We start from the raw sequence: 17,254 nt of genomic DNA on the forward strand, positions 1-17,254 counted from the left end.
AATCGATTCCTATGAAGCCTTCTTCTGTGAAGACTCCTTAGGTCACTCCCGGTCAGTGGCAAATCCTGAATTTCTCATGAGCGTGAGAAGTTACAGGTCTGCTGCTGACCGGCTGTGACTTAAGGCTGCTTTACACGCTGTAACATCGCTAACGATATATCGTCGGAGTCACATCGTTAGTGACGCACATCCGGCGCCGTTAGCGACATCGCAGCATGTGACACCAAGGACCGACTATCAATGAGCGCAAAAACGTGACAAATCATTACTCGTTGACACGTCGCTCCTTTTCCAAATATCATAGCATAGCAGGTACGATGTTGTTCATCATTCCTGTGGCAGCATACATCGCTATGTGTGACACTGCAGGAACAACGAACATCTACTTACCTGCATCCACCGGCAATGAGGAAGGAAGGAGGTGGGCGGCATGTTCCGGACGCTCATCTCCGCCCCTCCTCTGAGATTGGACGGCTGCCGTGTGACGTCGCTGTGACGCCGCACAAACTGCCCCCCCTTAGAAAGGAGGCGGTTCGCCGGTCAGAGCGACATCGCAGGGAAGGAAAGCCCGTGTGACGGGTGTTAACGATGTTGTGCGCCACAGTCAGCGATTTGCCCGTGACGCACAACCGATGGGGACGGGTACGCTCTCTAGCGATATCGGTACCGATATCGCAGCGTGTAAAGTACCCTTTAGTCTGGCCGAACACAGAAAAGCTGAACTTTCAAAAGTCTGCTCATTCCTACGTATAACAAATATGAATTTACTGTGGTTTGTAAATAACAATGCAATTTTGAGGAAAAAACTTTAAGCAGTATCAAAATACTGTAAAAATAGTATTTCATCCACGTGACATTATCCATAAAAAACCTGTTTCCAATATAGTTTCAATACTATTCCTATTAGTGTCAATAGAGCATTTACCTACGGTAGTTATTTATATAGTGAAATTTATATGCATGTTTCTTTACAAGGTCTTGAAAACTTGCCTTCGCTAAAGGCCTAAAACACACTTCCGCAAAAAAAACGTACGTGTCTCACGGTTTGTTTTTCGGGTCCGTGTTCCGTTTTTTAGGGGCGTTTCTCCAGTACGTATGGCATCCATGTGATGGCGTATGCGAGCCGTGTGTGCGTGTGGAATGTCCGTACTGACGTAAAATACGTACGTGTGCTGTCCGTGTGCTGTCCGTTTATAAAGGCCCGCATTCTTACCCAATTAACGTTGTTAATCATTCATCATGAGATCCTAGTGTTTTTGTTTGCCATCAATTGACCTGATAGATTGATAACAAGTGTTTCAGATTTCGTGACTAAAAACGGACACGGACGATACGTGCTGAACACGGACATACTCCGTGTGTGGTCTGTGCAGGCACAGACCCATAGACTAAAGCGGGTCCGTGCCTGCGTGCTGCTGGCCAAAAACGGACATGTCGTCCGTGTAGAAAAGTGCACACACGTACTTACGACACGGACACACGTTCCGTGTGATTTTTACGTGTGTGTGCCATCTACCATTGAATAACATGGGTCTCCGTGTGTACGTGTCTCCGGTACGTGCAAATACGTACCGCACACGTACAAAAAAAACGGATGTGTGTTGCGGGTCAAAGTGACATGTCATTTCTTTAATTTCTTTGATATGGATTCCTCATGGACTCTATTCCAAGAAAATAAAGGTTTTAAAAATCTAAGCAAACTACATAAGACCACTCTGAAAACCTTGTCAAAAGCCACATGCACTCCTGCCATCACATTTGTCCCCTTCAAAAAAACTTTGTGAACATAACCTTACTTCAACTTGCCCAAGAAGTAAAGCTTTCAATCTACCCAAATGCTAGCAAACAGCTTTATATGAATGTTCAACTAGTTTTAGGCACTAGCTACGTTGAGTAATCTGTTTCACACTTATCCTATTACCATTACTATCAGCCTACAAAGCATGATCCCTGGAATATCTGAACAAAGAAAATAAATACACACATATTTGGTGTGGGCGGGGGCAGCTTTCTCAGCTCTGTTGCATTGCTAAATCTAAAGACTCTGATTGTGTCAGAACTACTGCACCCAGTAACCTAAGTTATACATCATTGGATTCTGTGTCTCTTTGCCTACAACATGCTGCTCTCAGATAAGGTAGCAAAAAACCTTCTGACAAATTCTCTTTGACATGTGCGCACTAGAAAGTGACTTTTTCTTAAGGAAAAAACGGACCCTCTGAAAGAATTCCGCACCCGCGGTAAAAAAACGCACCAAAACTGCAACGAAATCCGCATGCATTTTTACAATGGATTTGTGCGTTTTTGTTAAGAATTTACCGTGGATTTTCCGCAGGTTGATCCCGTTTGGATTTTTACCATTATCTATGGCAAAAACCGCAGGTACCTGCGGAAAAGAAGTAACATGCTCATTAATTCCACAACGGAAATTCCGCGGGTAAATCCGCAGTGACAAAAAAACGCAGTGTGCGCACAGCATTTTTTAAAACGCATAGTTTTTGCTGGGGAATGACTTCAGAAAGGTTATGAACATTTTCTGCAGCAAATCCACGGTAAATCTGCAGCGTGCGCACATAGCCTCACACCTACCTTTTCATACCTACAAGACAGAATAGATTGCTTATCTAGATGTACTGTAGATAAAATGGTAATGTGTTAGTTGGAATAAAATATGATAAATGTTCATTTAATATCTATATTAACTCTTATAACCACATTTGTTTTTGTCAGGATGACGCTCCAGTCCTTCTCCAGACTCTAGCTACTCTCCTATGTAAATACAAGATTGCACAGGTAAAATAAACTATATCTAGAAAGGTAGCAAATGTACGTCTTCTGTTATTTTGAAAAATAATAAATAAGAATCGCTTATCAGTCGAGACCTAATGTCAAATGGCTGTTTTATTATTTTTAGTGTCCTCCTATATATTTATATTTAGTGATTAAATTGTTTTTTGGATCACTATTCCTCAAAAGTCTATGGTCTCTTTTGGACGCAGTGTATTTTTGCTCAGTCCAAGAACACTATTTTGTATCAAGCACAGTGGATGGATTTATAGAAATCCCTTGCCCACTGTGCTTTTCTCTGCAGCGTAAACTGACATGTGGCATGGTTTCCCGAGCCACAGCATGTCAATTTATGCTTGAGGAAACGCGAGTGTTCGCAGTGAGGAGAACACAGTGAAACTCCGCAATGCCCAGAATCCTGATGCTGCGTTCTCCCATGAAGAACACTCACTTTTTCACAGGAAGGAAAACACAGCATCTATAAAGCTGTGTCTCCGGATTGTAGGAACGACGCTGTGCACCACTCCAATATTTTTAATCCGGTCCCTAACTGCAGTGATATTTCTGGCAAACCTAGTCTTCAATTAAACAAGCTTATTCATTACGCTCCCACTGAGCCCCTGTCTCTATCCGCCAATTTTGGTGGTGCTGGGAGAAACTGATGTGAAAATACCAAAAGTTGCCAAATTTTTCCACAGATATGAGTTGCGCGAAAAATTTGTGACTATTGACAGTTTACACCAGAATTCTAGTGAAATTGATTTGATGAATTAGGTCTAATGTTTTAAAAAAATACTGGTTTGGACAATCCTTTTGTTCTTGGAGCATACCGTATAAGCTGTAGCTTATTCCATTCTCCCCATTTAGAACACAAGCACATTGGTAGATATATCTATCAACGGCTAGTAAAGGTGTTTGGGCACATTATAAAAGCAGCATTTTTATATGACATTTTGCCTATAGGAGCAACCCATAGCTAATGTTTGTATTTAATGCATTTGTTTTTTCACTACATTAAAATGTAATTCTTAACTTTCTAGGCCAGTAACAATGCAGTCCTGTTCCAAGCTTTCCTGGAGGAAGTGAATGTCCTTCTGGTATGATTTATGATCATTTACTATTTGTGTATACTTCATTATGGCAGTCATTCAATTGTTAATAGTCAAAATGAGTGGCTTGGCCACTTACACCAAAATACTATGAGAAAGAACTAGTCAGTTTTTAGTTAAATGATTAGACATCAACCCAAAGTGTAAAAAATGGTTTAATACTTGTAAATCACAAGTTATAGCAGAAATCATTGTTTAGTGAGACAACCAGGAATATGGCCATACTGATGAAAGCTTTGAAGATTCTCTGATCACTTTTATCAGCATTTTCAATCTAGAAATATGTCTATATTTACAAAGGAGGTTACGTATAGGTGACATCTAGGTTCAACTTTGTGGTTAATTTGCCATAAATAGAGGAGAACAATAAACATTCTGCATCGGAGAATCTATTCTTTTAGGTTAACCATAGTGTAACGCCTGCCTGGAGCCACAGACTCAGACTGGATGTAAAGAGAGACTAGAGGAAAGCCGCTCACAAAGCAGGACCCAAAGAACTCTGCAACCCTTTAACCCCTCTACAGGGATTTGGAATTACACAGAGCCCCAGAGATCCCCACCAGTGGTAGGCTGCAGTCTGTGGTGGTTAGGCAGGGTCTAAAACCAGGAAATGCAATACAGGAACAGAATTGTCAGGCAAGGGCGTAATGAGAAAAGCAGAGGTAAAATCCGGGACTGGTAGCAAGGTACAAAAACGACAGGCAGAAGGGTAGTCAGAAAACAAGCACAGGTCAGTGCATGGGAATTACTATACAAACAGAACAGGAACCAAGAATACAGAACTCTCTCTGGCAGTGGTCAGCAGACAGGAGGAGGAATAAGAAGGGTGTGGTGTCTTCCAATTGGTTGTAGCTGAATGATGGTAACTTCAGCTGGAAGACACATGACACCTACAGTCAGCCAGTGGTACTGCAGATCCCAAGGAAACCCAGTGGATGAGCGGAGCCTGCGCCCACCGGCGCCGCTGGTATCAACTCCTCTCACACCACCAGCACTATCCACGACAGGAACACTGCGTCACTTGGTGATCGAAGCAGAAGTCGATGGAGCGGCCACCGGTGGGGATGTAACGCATAGCTTTTCACATGTACTTATTATTCAATCTCCTCACGAGAGCTATTTGGTACTTTTCACTCTAGTATATTAGTGGACAAGTTAATATCCAATATGCTTTTCCCTTACCTCTAAACTGAACATATCACTAAATTTGCAGCTGAAGGGATGGTAAACCAACATGGGGAAAAAAAAGTGTATGTGTCCAAATGATGCTTGTACAGATATCTCCATTGGCCTTTCATTCTTATAGTTGCCCATGTTGAATCCTAAAGTTAATGAGTCTGAAAATAAAATAGAAAATATAAAGTGAGGAGAACATCATGACATATTTCAACATGAATTGACACTAATTTACCTTCTTTTTTAGGGCAAAGTTGGTTGCACCATTGATAACATTCTTGGCACAAAAGTGGTAATGACTGTTCATAAGTATTATTATTATTATTATTATTATTATTATAATTATTATTATTATTATTTATTATTATTATTATTATTACACATGGAACAGAAACTTGCATATAATGGTTTAATTGTTATATAATCTGTATTTTGCTTACTTTTTACAAACTGATATAAGAACAATGTTAAACGTCAGTTAACAGGAAACACAGGAGTGCTCTTTATCATAGCATAACCGCAAAGAAAGTGTTTACCTTTTTATACGCTTTTTATACCTTGTAGAAGAGTCTGGGTGCACGACAACTAGATATCCCCTCCCTTTAGATCTATTAATATAGATCTCATAGACCAGTAGTGTGTAAGGATTTTGCTCATTCAGCTGTAGTCCGAGGTGCAGAAATACTTTCTATTTTGTACAGGAATCCTGTCTATTTACAGTTCATCTGGTTTATTCAACTTGATAAAGCAGCCCAACAAAACAAAAACAGCCTTTTTGTCATAAAGAAAATAAAACCACCAAATGCAGTCCATATAGCTGCGGAGTTCGCCCGCTCAAGTACAGGGTTCCAGTCTTTACCCAAGAACACCGCTATGGAGGTCTACCACCTCTATACACAGAACTAATGGATCCAGAGGCCTTCATTTTTTACCTCCTGAATCACACCCTAGAGAGGAGATATGTGAGCAGCAATCCCTTCCATCTCATTGTCTGTTCACAAAAAAAAACAGCCCTTTTAACCCCTTCAGCCCCCAGCCTGTTTTCACCTTAAAGACCCGGCCATTTTTTGCAATTTTGACCAGTGTCACTTTGACAGGTTATAACTCTGGAACACTTCAACGGATCCTGGCGATTCTGAGATTGTTTATTCGTGACATATTGTACTTCATGTCAGTGGTAAATTTAGGCCGATATGTTTTGCGTTTATTTGTGAAAATTTCGGAAATTTAGCGAAAATTTTGAAAATTTTGCAATTTTCAAAATTTGAAATTTTATGCCCATAAATCTGAGAGATATGTCACACAAAAAAGTTATTAAATAACATTTCCCACATGTCTACTTTACACCAGCGCAATTTTTGAAAAAAAAAAAATTTACGTTAGGAAGTTAGAAGGGTTCAAAGTTCATCACCAATTTCTCATTTTTCCAACAAAATTTACAAAAAAAATTGTTTAGGTACCACATCACATTTGGAGTGATTTGAGAAACCTAGGCGACAGAAAATACCCAAAAGTGACCCAATTCTAAAATCTGCACCCCTCACTCTGCTCAAAACCACATCCAAGAAGTTTATTAACCCTTTAGGAGCTTCACAGCAACCAAAGCAATGTAGACGAAAAAATGAAAATTTTACTTTTTTAACACAAAAATGTTACTTTAGCCATAAAAATTAGTATTTGCACAAGGGTATCAGGAAAAATGCATCATAAAATGTATCGTGCATTTTCTCCTGAGTACGCAGATACCCCATATGTGGTGGTAATCAAATGTTTGGGCACACAGCAGGACTCGGAAGGCAAGGAGCGCCATTTGAATTTTTGAGTGCAAAATTAGCTGCACTCATTAGCGGACGCCATGTCGGGTTTGAAGACCCCCTGAGGTGCCTAAACAATGGAGCTCCCCCACAAATGACCCCATTTTGGAAACTAGAGCCCTCAAATATTTTTTCTAGATGTTTGATGTGCACTTTGAACCCCTGGGGGCTTCACAGAAGTTTATAACGTTGAGCTATGAAAAGAAAAAAAAATTTTTTTACCACAAAACTGTTGCTTCAACCAGGTAGCTTTTTTTATCACAAGGGTATCAGGAAAAAATGCACCATAAAATTTATGGTGCATTTTCTCCTGAGTACGCAGATACCCCATATGTGGTGGAAATCAAATGTTTGGGCGCACGGCAGGACTCGGAAGGCAAGGAGCGCCATTTCACAGCAAAATTGGTTGGAATTATTAGCGGACGCCATGTTTCATTTGGAGACCCCCCTGAAGTGCCTAAACAATGGAGCTCCCCCACAATTGACCCCATTTTGGAAACTAGACCCCTCATGGAATTTATCTAGCTGTTTAGTGAGCACTTTGAACCCCTGGAGGCTTCACAAACGTTTGTAATGTTCAGCCGTGAAAATATTTTATTCTTTTTTTTTACCACAAAATTGTTTTTTCAACCAGGTAGCTTTTTTTTCCACAAGGGTATCAGAAAAAAATGCACCATAAAATGTATTGTGCAATTTCTCCTGAGTACGACGATACCTCATATGTGGTGGAAATCAATTGTTTGGGCGTACGGCGGGGCTCAGAAGAGAAGGAGCGCCATTTCACAGTAAAATTGATTGGAATTATTAGCAGACGCCATGTTTCATTTGGAGACCCCCCTGAGGTGCCTAAACAATGGAGCTCCCCCACATGTGATCCCATTTTGGAAACTAGACCCCCCCCCCATACAAAAAAAATTAGTTTGGCGAAATAAAAAATACAGACATCAGTAAAAAAAAAAAAAAAAAAAAAAAGAGCGCCTGCCACTAAGACCAGTGCCAAACGTGAGAGCAATGCACGAGTCTCGCATCGCATCATCCACTGCAGTCTGGAAGCGAGCAACTGCGCTGGATAATGCGATGCTAGAGGGCGGGGCGGCAGATGAGAAAGGGCGCAGCGGATGGAAGATGGGAAAGGGCGCAGCGGATGGAGGAGCGGCAGAGGATGGGAAAGGGCGCAGCGGATGGATGATGGGAAATGGCGCAGCGGATGGAGGAGCGGCAGAGGATGGGGGGGGTGAGATGGGGATACCTACCTTACAGGATGGATCTAGGCAGCAGGATCACAGCAGACAGAAGAGGCAGCAGATGAAGGAGGCAACAGATCGAGGAGGGTGAGAGGGGGCAGTAGATGGAAAATGGGAGAGAGCAGGCAGCAGATCGGGGAGGGGGGCAGAGTCTGATGCGATAGAGAGATGGCACATGTAGGGGAAGGGAGGGGGGCTTGCAGCACATGTAGGGGGAGGGAGGGGGGCTTGCAGCACATGTAGGGGGAGGGAGGGGGGCTTGCAGCACATGTAGGGGGAGGGTGGCTGGCTTGCAGCACATGTAGGGGGAGGGTGGCTTGCAGCACATGTGCTGCAAGCCAGCCACCCTCCCCCCACATGTGCTGCAAGCCAGCCACCCTCCCCCCACATGTGCTGCAAGCCAGCCACCCTCCCCCCACATGTGCTGCAAGCCAGCCACCCTCCCCCCACGTGGGGGGAGGGTGGCTTGCAGCACATGGAGGGATAGGTGGTGTGGCGATGGAGAAGGGGCAGCCGATGACGGAGGCGGCGGCAGCGGCCGCCGCCGATCGGGGGCAGCAGCGGCTGAAAAAGGTGGGTGCGACGGCGGGGACAGTGGCGAGCATGGCGGCGGGGACGGCGGTGGATCGGGAGCGGCGGCGGGGACAGCGGTGGAGCGGGAGCATGGCGGCGGGGACAGCGGTGGAGCGGGAGCGGTGGCGGGGACAGCGGTGGAGCGGGAGCATGGCGGCGGGGACGGCGGTGGATCGGGAGCGGCGGCGGGGACAGCGGTGGAGCGGGAGCATGGCGGCGGAGACAGCTGTGCAGCGGGAGCATGGCGGCGGGGACGGCGGTGGATCGGGAGTGGCGGCGGGGACAGCGGTGCAGCGGGAGCATGGCGGCGGAGACAGCGGTGCAGCGGGAGCATGGCGGCGGGGACGGCGGTGGATCGGGAGCGGCGGCGGGGACAGCGGTGCAGCGGGAGCATGGCGGCGGAGACAGCGGTGCAGCGGGAGCATGGCGGCGGGGACGGCGGTGGATCGGGAGCGGCGGCGGGGACAGCGGTGCAGCGGGAGCATGGCGGCGGAGACAGCGGTGCAGCGGGAGCATGGCGGCGGGGACGGCGGTGGATCGGGAGCGGCGGCGGGGACAGCGGTGCAGCGGGAGCATGGCGGCAGAGACAGCGGTGCAGCGGGAGCATGGCGGCGGGGACGGCGGTGGATCGGGAGCGGCGGCGGGGACAGCGGTGGAGCGGGAGCATGGCGGCGGAGACAGCGGTGCAGCGGGAGCATGGCGGCGGGGACGGCGGTGGATCGGGAGCGGCGGCGGGGACAGCGGTGCAGCGGGAGCATGGCGGCGGAGACAGCGGTGCAGCTGGAGCATGGCGGCGGGGACGGCGGTGGATCGGGAGCAGCGGCGGGGACAGCGGTGCAGCGGGAGCATGGCGGCGGGGACGGCGGTGGATCGGGAGCGGCGGCGGGGACAGCGGTGCAGCGGGAGCATGGCGGCGGGGACAGCGGTGCATCGGGAGCATGGCGGCGGGGACAGCGGTGAAACGGCAGCAGCGGCGGGGCGATCGGAGACAGCGGCGGTGAAGCGGGAGCAGCGGCGGGGCGATCGGAGACAGCGGCGGTGAAGCGGGAGCAGCGGCGGGGACAGCGGTGAAGCGGGAGCAGCGGCGGGGCGATCGGGGACAGGGGCGAGCGGCGGGGCGATCGGGGATAGGGGCGGGCGGCGGGGACAACAACTTACCGCTCTCCTCGGCTTCTAGGGACGATCACAGGCCGCAGATCCACATTGATTGGAGAGAGCGGTCACAAGACCGGTCTCTCCAATCAGAGCTGGGGGCGGGTGAAGCATCGATCACCCAGCTCCAGCCAATGGCCAGTGCTACAGCAGCACTGATCAGGGCTGGATTTCAATGTTCCAGCCATTTTCAATGGCTGGAACATTACAGTGGCTGTAATTGGCTGAGCGGCGTTCGTCAGCCAATCACAGCCTCTGTAGGTTCGGGGAGGAGGCACCACCCCTCCTGACGTCAGGCAGAGGTCCCCTCCTTCCCGAATCCACCGTTTAAGTAAATAAATTTCACTCCCCGGGGCTCCGGGACCGCGATTTCGCCAGGACGTACTGAGTACGTCATGGGTCGTTTAGCACCATGTCACCATGACGTACTCAGTACGTCCAAGGTCGTTAAGGGGTTAATGGCCAATTTAATCCTCCCAGCACCATATTGATGGTGGGGCTTACATTACAGGTTTCACATAATTGAAGCTAATAACCTCAGTAAAAAATATCTTCCCTTCAGGATTATACTATTGACCATCTTATAAGAGTTGCACAACTCAGAGCTAAGGCACTAAAACAAACATTAAATTCTCATTTTTAAACAGATAACAAATTCAACAATATTGTCTATCCTAAAATGACACACTGACCCAATCTTGTAAAACCTATAATACAATTCTACTTTAGATCACAAGAACCAAACATACCCACATGATCCACTACATAAGTTCTCTAGGGTTGGCTTTACCCAGAGCCCTCTGCACAGGCATTGCAGCAACTGAAGGGGGTCACTGTAGTGGGTTATTTACTGCTGCAAATGTAGTATAATCAAAGGCTGAAAGCGTTCCCACCCTTAAAATATTTCCAGGAAATGAAGTATTTCTCCCAAATTATTGCCATTACACATTTTGTTATGCACCTGTTTATTTCCTTTGTGTATTGGCACTACACACAAAAAAGGCAAATTGGACATGATTTCACAGAAAACCCCAAAAATGGGAAAAACAAAATTGTTGGCATCTTTCCAAAATTGTGGGTAAACAACTTTGTTTTGAGCATGTGATGCTCACTTTAACACACCTGTGGCAAGTAATAGGTGTGGGTAATATTAAAATCACACCTGAAGCCAGTTAAAAAAGAGGAGACGTTGACTCAATCTTTGCATTGTGTGTGCTACACTAGGCATAGAAAACAAAGAGGAGAAGAGAACTGTCTGAGGAGTTGGGAACCAAAATTGTTGTAAAATATCAACAATCTCTAGGTTACAAGCCCATCTCCACAGAGCTTGATGTTCCTTTGTCCACAGTATGCAACATAATCAAGACATTTTCAACCTATGGCACAGTAACTGATCTCCCTGGATGTAGACAGCAGAGAAAAATTACTGAAAGGTTGCAACGCAGGATAGTCTGAATCTTGGATAAGCAGGTCCAAATAAAGTTCCAAAGAAATTCAAGATGTCCAGCAGGCTCAGGGTGCATCAGTGTCAGCACAAACTATCCATTGACATTTGAATTAAATGAAAAGCTATGGCAGGAGATCTAGGAGGATCCCACCACTGAGAAAGAGGTAAAAAAAACATGACTGCAGTTTGAAAAAAAATGTATGTGAGTAACCCAAAATCCTTTTGAAAAAGCATCTTGTGGACAGATGGGACCACGACAGAGAGCTTTTTTTAGTAAAGCACATAATTCTACAATAACACAAATGGCATAAAGCCTGCACAGAAAAGAACACATTACCTACAGTAAAATATGCTGGAGGTTCAAAGATGTTTGGAGGTTGTTCTGCTTTGACTGTGCCTTGACTGTGTGTAAGACATCATGAAGCCTGAAGATTCTAAAGGATTTTGGGCTGCAATGTATTGCCCAGTGTACAAAAGCTGGATTTGTGTCCTGTGTCATGGGTCATCCAGTAGGACATTGACCCAAACATGCTTCAAGAAGCACCCATAAATTGGTGGAAACAAAGCACTGGAGAGCTCTAAAGTGTCCAGCAATGTTTCCAGCTCTAAATCCCACTAAGTAACTCTGTAGAGATCATAAAATTGCTGTTAGGAGAAGGCACCCTTCAAATATGAGACCTGGAGCAGCTTCCAAACGAAGAGTGGTCCAAAATTTCAATTGGGAAGTTTAAGAAGCTTGTTGATGGTTGTAGAAAGAGATTATCTGCAATTAATTATTCCAAAGGGTGTACAACCAGACATTACCTCTGAATTATAAAGTGCTGCGGAATTTGTTGGCACTATAAAAATAAAGATTAAGTTGAGGGTATGAACAATTTTTGGAACTTTGTGTGAAATTTCCTAGAAGAAATACTACATTTTCCAAAACCATTTCAAGAGTGCCAACACTTTTGGCCATGACTATCAGTAGCTAGTTCTTATGATAATATCCATTCTTGATGATTTTTTGTGTTACAGACCCTCACACTTCAAAATGCTGAACAGATTGGAGATCAAGTTGCCCAAACTCTGTTTTCCTTTGTGGTAAGACAATCATCTATCGGCTATGGTATAACTAATTGATCTTGTCTTTACTCACAGAATTGTAGTCTTTTAGTAAAATAATAAACTAAAGTATCTATGCCAAATTTTATAAATCAATAATCAATCCGATATACCTATAGTGGTTAATCAACTTGTCTTCTAAATAATATAGCTACAATATGTTTTGCACATTTTTTGATTTTCAATAATAATGGGGAAACTACTATTTGTTTTCTAATATTGAAAATTAAGATGACCCTATATCAAAGTACTAGACACATGCTTGAGTTGGTGTAAGGATAAGTGACAAGTGGCATGCACTTCTAAACTTGCCCTTTTCTTATGCTATTGTAGCATAGATAATAGTCTTTGCAGTTTCACTAAGCCACATTTGTTGGGGGTTGGAGACAGTCTAAACTAGTCCATCTTATTCCACTTTCCAATTGGGTCAACCTACTGTATGTGAACTAAGCCTCCTACTGACTTGTCGCGTGCATTTGAGGTCTACTATTGTTACAGCTGTCTGAACCAAGCCTAACATTCAGCCCATTCATGTCTGCAAATTTTGGATATGACTATATGTGCCTGTTATTGACATGCACTAGTCTGGCATTAGTAATTGCCAGTGTGTTGTCTGTCGTCCACATGGACAGCACACTGAACAAATACAGTATATAGTCGTTAGAACGAGTCCTTAATATATAGAATTGATATTTTGTTTGAGTCAAATAACAAAATACGTCATTTGTAAGTCACTATCCTGTCCCTAATATTTGTTTTAATTAACTAAAATTTAATACATTTCACCTTTTTAATGATTATTTCTTCATACAAAATTAGGATGGCTTGATTGCAAAAGTGACAAAAGTCCTGGTGAGTACCCATAACCACATCTCTTCTTTTTTTTTTTCATTTATATTGTTCCTGCAGTATTAAGGAAGGGTTACAAGTTTATTATAAAGCATTAATTAGCAATCATACACAATAGATGGCTTTCAACCAGTCAACAGCTATTATTATTATTATTATTATTATTATTATTATTATTATTACCCCATTTATTCCATGGTGCTTTACAAGTGAAAAGGGTATACATAAAAATCAGTGCAACATTCATGGACATTACAAAAACAGACTGGTACAGGAGGAGAGATCTCTCCTGATTCCCCATACACATGAACTCTACATTCGTCCAAACCTTCCTGTGCTCTCTGAGAGAGTCACTGACTGATTACTTTGGCAAAGGAGAGAATCAAAGATCAGCCACTGAAATTTTGCATGCCGGATCCATCTCTTCTACTTACATCATTTATCAGGGGAGAGGCCTTCATGCACATTAACCAATCCTACTGATATTTGTGGCTTTGGTTGACCTTAGGCTAACCTGTTTGTGGGCCTTTAACCTAGCCATACATATTAGCATATTAGATGTACATCTGCCAAACCTCGTGCTTTAGTAATAACCAGCCCTCCCTAAAAGGTTTATGGGGCACACATCAGGGGAAAAAAGGATCGGGCACTGGATTTGAATTGCCCAATATGTTTGTTCTGCTGGAAGTTTCTATCCGTGACATACTTCCTCCTTTCTACTGAAAACCAATCCATGCTCAGCCAAGCTGAACACGAATTTGGTTGGGGAAGTCAAAAAGCATAGCTTTTTTCTAATCTACAGCTTTTAAATATGCATGGCCATCTTTATACTTTTGTGAAAAAAGTAAGCTCACCAACCTTCAAATTATGGATGACACGGAGGATTCTAATGCAGGAACCATGAACACAGAGTGAAGACTATTTTATATCCAGCATCCAAAACTTTGTAAAAAGCCAATTTATTGCAAAAGTATCTCAATTGAAACATCCAAATGTGGTTAAAATATATATAATATATAATATATATATATGTAATAGCAAACATGTTTCAGACTACACGTCCTTATTCATTCACAGCCTTTAAATATGTATGGCCATCCTTATATTTAACCGCTATTGATTTCCACCAAATAATTTTGATATATAACCTATCCTCCGTTTCAAAATCCATTAAATAATCTTTTAAAAATAATATACTTAAGACCCTAAAAATATTACAGAAATGCTAGCTGAAAATGCCATTTTGGTCTCCTCCAACAGATGATGTTGGAATTAATGATCGGACATTTGTAATTTAACCTCTCACTCTTTTGCTTTCATTGGGCATAAAATATTGCCGTGACTATCTAGCAGAAGCTTTCGCCTCTATGTATTTTAAAAACACATGGCTGATTGAGAAACACAAGCATTCATTTGTATGAGGGACTTGGGAGAGAAAGCTGTTTCTCCAATAGCCATCTTATGTGTATGGTCAGCTGTTAAAGGGTTGTCCAGTTTTAGAGAATATCATCTACATCCGCCCATAGATTGTCAGATATTGCAGCTGACCCCAATTAAAGCAAATTAATTTCAATAGAAAAGTCAATGAATAAAGACATATTTTTCTTTTATAACTGTACAAATCTCTTTTCATAGATCAAAAGTCATGAATTCTAACAAATATTGCATTTTCTTTAGGATGATGTTCCTTTCTTGGGAGAAATTTTGGTAAGTTTTCTTCATCCTTCGGCTTCGGTGGAAATCTACTGGCTAAACCAGAAATCAGAAAATGCCTAATAGAAGTAAAATAGTTAAACTGTTACTGTATAGAATACAAGATTGCCTATACAAAGTTTATCACCTGATAAACATTAGCCACCATTTATCATCCATATTACTCTACATTTACGTGTATGGTAATAATAAAGACAATCTGTGAATATATGCAATAGCTACATACATACTATGGCATGAATGTCACAGCACATAAAATGACATTGACGTTCATTATTCGCTCTTTTGTTTTATATATGAAAACAGGACTAATTCGCATTTTTTTTATATACTCTTAGCAAGACAAAAACCTTGTTGGTGACATCCAAGACGTCTCATGTGGCGTAATGGTAAGTTAAGTAAAAAAATATTGTTAGGCGTCATACTCACGTATGTTTTTAGACACATACAGGAAAAAATGGTGTAATAAGTGAACAGTCCGTGTATCGATAGTGAAAGCAGTGTTTTTCATGGCTGGATTAAAAATTAAAAAAAAAAAATTAAATACATAAATTACAAAGCTTCTTCTATATATTGGAATGTTAAAAAAAAATACACAGACATGTAAATTTAACCATATATTATAACATTATAACAACATGGACATCTAAATAATAATTTGCATAAAGTCCTGTGCAAGTCTTTATATGAATTTATATAAAAGAAATGTAATATATCCAGATAACGTTCTCCGTGTTAGGCAGTGATATGTATGACGTGTTTCTTATCCACCATCAAAGTCAAGGATTTAGTTTAATGGAAGGTCAACAAATGCAGACGCACTAAGAACTGCATAAACATGCACTATGTAAAGATCAAGACCATAAAGCATATTAAATAACAAAGTACACCAGTATACATATAACTATACTACAGTACTCAGATTACACATATAATACTAAACTTCTATGATGGCTATATTAATCCCTTAAGAACTTTTAGGTTTTACAAAAAGGTCATCCTGCTAAATTTATAAATGTGGGTTATACGTGCTAAAAAAAAAAAAAAAGTGGGGGTTTTTGTATTTTTTTTTACAAATTGATCAATTCAGAACACTGTACGGCCATATGTCGTGATTGTTCTGTTTCTTCAAATAAATTGAACCTTGTGCCTGTTATTTTAGAACATCCCTAAAGTAATTTGATAATTGTAAATTGGTAATTTAATGTTTTTTATTGTCGGTATTAATAGGAAGTAGTGATGGCTGAATTGGACAAAATACTGGTAAGAAATTATATAACTATTTTTCTTTTTATATTACGAATCTATGTATAATTGCTTCTGTCCCATAAAAATAAAACCTATATCAACAAGAGCGGTGGAATCACATTATCGTACAATTTAAGGCCCCCTTCACACGTACGTGAAAAAACGAACCGTTTTTTACGTACGTATTAAAGGAGTGGTTTTCTCCCTGTGTGCCGTGTTTGTGGCACATTCCTGTTCACCGTGTGTTATACGTAAAAACACACAGAGAACAGATAGTCCCGCCTTACCTGATTCTTCCGGAGCTGTCTATGGTGCTGAATGACAGAGTCCGGCACAGGCCATGCCCCGCTGACGCTGCTTCCGGCCCCCAGTGAAGAAGATGCGTTGTTCAAATTCACTGGGGGTCGGATGCAGGTGACAGCCGCGGCAGAGACTGCAGGGCTGGTGGAGGTGAGTATGTGTTTTTTTTATTTTAACAATGACACGTGTGTTTCTCCGCCGCGTGTCACATGGGACCGCATCCACACTACATCCATATTGTACGGGTGCGGGTCATATGACACCCGTGCTGCTAGAGAAAAACGGACATGCCTCCATATGGAGCACACGGGCTCATGTCTGCTCCACACGGAGGCATGGGCCAATGGCTGAACACATGCGTGCACATATACCCATTGATTTTAATGGGTCTACATGTGCCCGTGTCTCCGGTACATGCGGAAATGGACCTAGCACGTACCGGAGGCACGTGCGTGTGAAGGGGGCCAAAGCAAAGGGGAAAAATGGATAGAGAACGGCCTACCACAATACATACAGTATCTAGCAAAGCAAGGAGTTAAAATTTAAAGCAATTTTCATAATTGCATTCCTTTTAATGGACCACTGGTTAATTACACTTAATGTTGCTTGAAATTTTGGAAGCCCTTCAGAATTTTTCAGATTTTTGCATTAAAAAATCAAAACTTCAGATTTTCATACTCCTAAAAATAGAAAACCAACTAATACTAACAAAAAAAATTAAAATTAGATTTTTTTTTT

The 17,254-nt window shown here is 42.7% G+C and overlaps 1 long non-coding RNA gene across 3 annotated transcripts in view; it reads right to left on the minus strand.

Annotated features, from left to right (window-relative positions):
* LOC142303319 (uncharacterized) overlaps positions 1 to 17,254 on the minus strand; it is a 164,412-nt gene that overhangs the window by 125,033 nt on the left and 22,125 nt on the right. Inside the window, exons 2-4 of one of the 3 annotated variants that reach the window (XR_012753008.1) lie at positions 15,398 to 15,481; positions 13,193 to 13,309; positions 5,079 to 5,233 (exon numbers count right to left, since the gene is read on the minus strand). This is a non-coding gene — a long non-coding RNA (uncharacterized LOC142303319). Of the gene's footprint in view, positions 1 to 4,082; positions 5,234 to 13,192; positions 13,310 to 15,397; positions 15,482 to 17,254 lie in introns of those variants that run through there. The other 2 variants (XR_012753007.1, XR_012753009.1) reach the window with 2 other exon arrangements.

Source organism: Anomaloglossus baeobatrachus, chromosome 4, assembly GCF_048569485.1.
Source record: "Anomaloglossus baeobatrachus isolate aAnoBae1 chromosome 4, aAnoBae1.hap1, whole genome shotgun sequence".
NCBI classification, from domain to species: Eukaryota; Metazoa; Chordata; class Amphibia; order Anura; family Aromobatidae; genus Anomaloglossus; species Anomaloglossus baeobatrachus.